Source organism: Manduca sexta, chromosome 24 (genome assembly GCF_014839805.1).
Source record: "Manduca sexta isolate Smith_Timp_Sample1 chromosome 24, JHU_Msex_v1.0, whole genome shotgun sequence".
Classification (NCBI taxonomy): Eukaryota; Metazoa; Arthropoda; class Insecta; order Lepidoptera; family Sphingidae; genus Manduca; species Manduca sexta.
Window position 1 is genome coordinate 14,890,337 of NC_051138.1, and position 7,277 is coordinate 14,897,613.

General features: G+C 34.6%; 1 protein-coding gene across 1 annotated transcript in view; it reads right to left on the bottom strand.

The window, feature by feature from the left end:
* The window catches only part of LOC115446378 (excitatory amino acid transporter), a 35,291-nt gene that overhangs the window by 19,521 nt on the left and 8,493 nt on the right, over positions 1-7,277 (bottom strand). The gene's annotated exons all lie outside the window — the stretch shown is intronic.

The window sequence follows — 7,277 nt, forward strand, 5'->3', positions numbered from 1 at the left end:
ATCAGTCGAAAATCTAAGAACATTTATACAAACTTTCATCCCCTATTTTATCCCCTTAAGGGTAGAATTTATCAAAATCCTTTCTTAGGGGATGCCTACGTCATAGTAGCTTTATGCATGTAAAGTCTTAGCCCGATCCGTCCAATGGTTTGGGCTGTTCCTTGATATATCACTGTCAGTCACCTTTGAGTTATATATTATATTAACAACTGAAGTTAGCTAAAATTGAGTTTCTCGAAGCCGACCACTATTTATGTACTATGTATTTTGAGATTATGCAATTTTGTCGCGTTCGCGATTCACTTTCACTTTTGTTAAGTTTCAGAACGCGATATTAGATCCTCCAACGCGCACGCGAATTTGAACTTTATGCAGCGGTAATAAATTACAAATTGACTCTCCATTTTATTTAGAAAACGTTTGTATGGGAAATAGAAAAATGCTGTTTTGAGGATTTTCCCGGCAATTATTCGAATTTTTCTCACCTTTTAAATCTTCCCTAGACCTCCACGAATAATTCAAGACCAAAATAAGATAAATCCGTTCAGCCGTTCTCGAGTTTTAGCGAGACTAACGAACAGCAATTCATTTTTATATATATAGATTATGTTTCAGCTGACAGGCCTCGTGTACAAGAGGTAGTAGAATACCTTTATTAATTTTTGATAAATATTTAACCAGTGCAATATTGGACTTACGTTCTTTAGCAGTCATGGAGACTTATTTTCCCAGTTGTTAAATAAAATAAAACATCTGCTTAATTGTTTCCCAACATTACTATGTAAGTTATATTATATGTATATTTATGTATGTATTGTTTATCAATTATTTGTTTTTTATTTATTAATATAATATAATCTACTGCACTACGCTCTCTTTCTGTTTCTCGTTTTTATATCCATCCCTCGGTTGTCTGGAAGACATTGCCTAGAGCAATAAGACCGCCATTTGTACATGTGCCTTTTGTCTCTCTTTTCTCCTTTGTATCTTTTTTTGTGTTTTATACAATAAAGAGTAAATAAATATTTTTTTTTTTTTTCATAAAATTGTTTTCGATTAACAAATAGCTTTCTTTAAGTTAAGAATACAAATTACATCAATCACAAAACATCACACTGGTTCATTGATGCTCATACGATACCGCATCATTAAAGCCTGAACCGTGGCTCGGATATGAACGTGGAGATATCCGAGATCTTTAAGATAAGGAGAATCCAAGAATCAATTACTTAATATTAATCCAGTAATTACTGTTTCACCGTACGTTGTACTACCGAAAACGTTTAAGCCTGATCTAACTACATACTATTACTTAATGTTATATAAATATCATTACTAAAGTACCTACGTAAAGTACTAACTATTAATTATAGTTATAATGAAACGTTTTTAGATAACGACTAAAGTAAATAGCTTGGTTGTGAATCATGATGCTTTTCAAAAATTATAACCACATTCGTCTTATCTCCACTTTTATGTGTTAATATTATTTAGTCCATTTAATAAAACTATATATAATAATTTATTAGTCATATAGAACATAGTTGTACTCATGATAGATTAAGATGGTAATAATTGTAATTACAAGGTACTATCATAACTTCTATTTACAAACGTTTAGTGCTAGAAGTAAAATTAAAGAGAAAATTGTGTTATAAAAAAAACAACTTGCTCTGGGAGGTAAGAAAAAATATATGTACATCTATATATATAAAAATGAATTCCTATTTCCCTTGGTCACGCCATCACGCGTGAACAGCTGGACCGATTTCACAATTTTTTTTGTGTATGTTATGGTCAGGAGAAGGTTCTTATGGAAGAAAAAAATCAAAAAATTGCGCGGATAATTAGAAAATTTAAGAAAACTTAACCAAAATATTAATTTTATATAACTGTCAATTGTTTGAAATAACTGTCAGCGATTGACAGAATGCGCGCTGCATATTCATAGTTGACAGGACATTGTCTGTCGGGTCAGCTAGTATTTTAATAAAAAATAAGGACGCGTCGCGATCCTTATCGTTAAGAATAAATAAGACCTAACCTAGCTAACCTTACAGCCATTTACTATCTATCGAAGTAATGACTACCCGCAGATCGCAGAAAGAAACTCCAGGCGTACTTTTATGCCATAAAAAAAAAATACGTATTTTTTTTATAATGTCACAATAGTTAAGCTAGTGTACGTATATCGCACATTGTGAGACAAACAACGAAGAAACTTATTTAGGCAATAATTTTCTATGTCACACGGTGGGAATCTCCTTACATAAAAAATAATGCATATTATGATAAACAGAAATACACAACTCATTTTTATAAACGAGGCCTCGTACTCGTTGATACAAACAAAAAAATTAAGAAGTTTTGGAATTTCTTAGGTTTTCATTAAAAAAAACATCAAAAATTGACCAAAACGCTACGCCTGTGTGTAGTTATTTAAAATATTCCGGCGGTTTTTCAGGTGTTCCGCGGATTACGCTCGTCAGGTCGAAACTGCAAACGTTGTGATTGCTCGCTATTATTTACAGAAGGCAATAAATCACAATATTGTGGAACTTTCGAACGTATCTAATGTTATATTTTGTTCTTGGCTCTGCTAGAAAATTCACATATTAATTTTCGATATAAAAGAAAATATAGCCTTTGTTATCTGGGGAGCTGATGGGCTTTCCATTAGACGAAGACTTACTTAATATATACATATTATTATCTATACTATAAAACACTACATAGTCAATTTTAAATCTTCTTATGAAACTAACTTATAAATACTAGGTACGTATTCAACTACAATCACTCATAAATCTACTTAAATATAGTTTACATAACGCTGTACTTACACACATTGACCAAAACGTTATCACATTTCAAAATAAACATAAGTAACTTCTAATATTTACAAACAACCCACGTGTGACACTGATCTTTATTTAGCTTGGAATGATGATACTACGGTAGGACCAAGAAGGTTATTCTAAAACCATCATGAAAGACTGACAGTTATTTTAACTGACGAAAAAAACTAAGAAGGCTCTCAATTCGACACGTATATTAATTAGACCACGAATTTTTTACAGAATAGATTTGGATAATTCTTTTTTTAGTGGATAGAGTATACTCCGAAGTTGTCCCACACAATCAAATTTCATTTCGAACAAAAATTCTAACCATAATTGTAGAGAAAACAAAAAATAATAACTTGTAACAACATAAATGAAACCGACGAAAAAATTGTAAAGCCAAAAAAGGAAAAACCTTTTTTATTAACCTTAATAAGTAACTTCTTACCTTGGATCGTTTTTTATTGCAATTGTATGACGGGGCGAGCATGCCCTTCGTCTGAGATACAACTACCCATAAACAGTAGCAACATTACAAAACTTTGAATTACAAAATGCGTGGCACTTTTGCGCTCGTCATCCTGAGATATGTCTCAGGCCTTAACATTATGATGTTAAGTCTCCTCCTAAGACATAATGCACAATTAGGCTGGCTTTTTTATTCGGGTGAAGTGACCCCACTGCATCTGATGGTAAGTGGAATGTGGTCTAATATATCGACTGACGAGAGATGATTACCCCTCGGCAGTCGACACAATTATGCCGGCCTGTTGGAACCTTATATACAAAAGCTGATCTAGGAACGTGACACATTTACATGCGTCATTATGGTGGGTTTTAACACCTTGTGTACGGTGGTCGCTATCCAGGTTAATATAAAATATATTCTACCACCAGCTAAAATGTCTTACATTATGTTGTTCAGATGTTATTATGTTCAGAACATGGTATATTAGCGTGCCAGTTTTCATTCAAATCTGTTAAGCGATTTTGGGTGTTATCTAACAAAAATCAAAACTTCTTCACAAACTTTTTAGAGAACACTTTAAGGGAATGTTGTATGCAGGTGGCCGCCATAAAGCTAATGAATCATTTACAACTTACGGGATAAAATATGTAGCACGATGTCTTGAAACAAATAAAGCTTCAATAATACGGAGCAATTTTCTTTAGGCAAATCTCATCTGTCAAAGCAAGCAAGAATTGCCGCACTAATGTTTTTAATGTGCAATGCGTTTTTTTTTCGCCAAAGGTAAGGAAGATAAAATAAATATTTTTTCTTTTGTGTTGTCGAATATCCCACCTCGCAAATTATCTCCCCCTTACCTGTGGGGCATATGTGTGTCAGTCAATAAGTTAATATAAAACAACGGCTATGACCCTTATTACTTGCAGTTATTATGCCGGCCTGTAGGATGACGCGGTAAAGACTTGCTTCCATAATTAGGAGGTCAATAAGAATGACTTCGACCCTTGTTAGTTGCAGTTGCTATGCCGGCCTATAATATAACACAGTACAGACTCGCTTCTGTAATCAAAACTATAATAACGTCAACTATTAGGAATTTTCGCTGAAAAATAATAAAAAATCATTTTGAATATAAAATCGAACTTCATAGTATTATAAGTTGCATGGAATTAAAAACCGATATGCGCAATTAATAACTGTATTACAATAACATCAGACTACAAATTGCATATTACGCAAGTTATGATTCACCATCCGTCCAAAGAACTCAACTCAACGTCCGATATCTAGCGGAAACAGATAATGTACATACTTATATAGTTTTATAATAATAGATGCGATGAGCAATATATATGACTATGAAATAGAATATGCGATTTTTTTATAAATAGTTCTAACTAACTGCGTAGAAATCGGTCTGTGATAAATAATAAAATGTCAATATAAAAATCTTTACTTGAGGTATAACTTACTCCGTGACGCGTAAGAAGCGGCGATAGCCTAGTTGGTTGTGGAACGGACTGCCGAGACGAATGTCCGCAGGTTCAAATCCCAAAGACACACACCTCTGACTTTTCTAAAAAATTATGTGTATTCTTTGTGAATTATCGCTTGCTCTGACGGTGAAGGAAAACATCGTGATGAAACCTGCATACCTGAGAAGTTTTCTATAGGAATTTCGAGGGTGTGTGAAATCTACCAATCCATACTAGGCCAGCGTGGTGGACTAGACCTAATCCCCCTCTCAGTGATAGAGGAGGCCCTTGCCCAACTGTGGGACAGTATATAGTACAGGGCTGATATTATTTATTATTACTCCGTGACTAAGAAATCATCAAATATGGCCGAAGCGAAGATTATTTTTAGGGAGGTGCATCTGCACCTAAACACTAACCCCCTTATTCATAGACGTTATTAATCTAAGGACAGAGCATTGCTATGATAACAAGTCTGTTTCTCAGCTTTGTTTATCTGACAGCCAACTAGATTTAAATTGTATCTCAATATTAGCCAATCACAACGGCCCTATGTCTACGCACTGCGAAGGCTGCCATGCCGTCAGCACTGAGAAACAGACGTTATCACAGCAACGCTCCGTCCTTAGATAAATAACGTCTATGAATAAGGGGGTCGGTTTACTACATTATATCGTAATAAAACCTCTGTGATCGATTGTTCCATTGTTGCAGATTCGTTCGGTGACTTATATTTATTGTGATTTATTTTTGGGCAGGGAGCTGCACGTGTACCTACTTGCACAAACCTCCCAGCGTCCATGTCATCAAGTATTCGCTAACAGTCTTTATGAGTCATTAACTTACTAATAGGAAGCTTCGTTACTCCTGAGTCCTATAAGCACCTTTTTATCACGGATAAATTTTTTGACGCGGGCCGAGCCGCGGCCAAAAGCTAGTTCACTATAAAGATACACCACTATTCCTAAAAATATGTATACATATTATTATAAAACAAAGTCCCTTATTCTGTCTGTCTGTATGTTATCGATTTTCCCAAAATATACTGAACGGATTTTTATGAGATTTGGTATGGAGATAGTTTAAGACTCTGGGAAGGTTATAGGCCACTATCTGTTTGACTTTATTCCCACTAAACTTCTACACGCAGGCGAAGCCGCGAGCAAAAGCTAGTAGGCTATATTTTAGTATGGCGACGAACATTTACGTAGTCACGTTTATGTATGAGTTCATTCCTATGGCTTTGTTAATGCAGGCGTTAACTAATATAATAGCTGCTGAATATGTATATGGTATACGTATATTACAATACCTAATTCTACATAAATAATGTTGATAATTCCCTTAATTCTTATTTAAACTCATGATTTCCTGGGGGAATTACAGAACTATAATTAGACCATAACAGTACATAGCATGTTTGAGTTAGTGACTTGATTATATATGATTAAATATGAAATCAAAATTTTATCTATAGCGTATATATATCGGATAAATTGAATACCTCTAGACACTGAGCTCATTGTGCGTAGATCGAACTACCAACAACTAAAATTTAAGTTGTATAATTGTAAAATGTAGGTAGATATTGTAACTTTGACTCAGCGGATGACCAACACCTCAGTCATCCCCGTGACCACGAAGGCTGCAGTCTTCGAAACGTCAGGAAAAAACTAAGATATTAAAACATCGATAAAATTCGAATAATAATTTAATGAATACCTCTATGTGACAGGAAACTAGTGCAAATTATTAGCATGAGTAAGATTCGTAAAAGTATTTTTTCGGTATACGACGCTTTCGCCAACTGTTTACACATACCACTCACGCCTTTATCTGGTATGTATGGCAGCGGTAGTACGACTTACTTTTCACTATGTATATCATGTCCCAAGATAGAAGGCGAGCCTTACCTTACAAACTTTAAACTCCAAGTTGATATTGAGAATTTTTTTAAACATTTTCGTTGGGAAATTAAATATTAACTACGAAGATTAGAATTACTGTGGCGTTTCGATTATGTGGCCCATAGTATTGCAGATTCGCTGTAAGCCAGATTTGCCAATAATCACATATAGTAGTGTAAAGAAACTTTGGTCTGATACTTAGATTGCTTGGTAATTTTGAAATTTGTTTACGAATAGGAAGCTACATTACCCCTGCGTGCTATAGCCTGCTTTTACATCGAAAATGGTAAGAAGCCGCAAGGAAAATCTAGCTAATAAAAATCGTTAAATTATATTACGTTCAATTATCCAGTATTACGTTCAATTATTCAATTAGCAGCAGCGATAGCCTAGTTGGTTGTGGAACGGACTGCCGAGACGAATGTCCGCAGGTTCAAATCCCAAGGGCGTGTGCCTCTGATTGTTCTAAAAAATTATGTGTGTATTCTTTGTGAATTATCGTTTGCTTCATCGGTGAAGGAAAACATCGTGAGGAAACCTGCATACCTGAGAAGTTCTCTATAGGAATTTCGAGGGTGTGTGT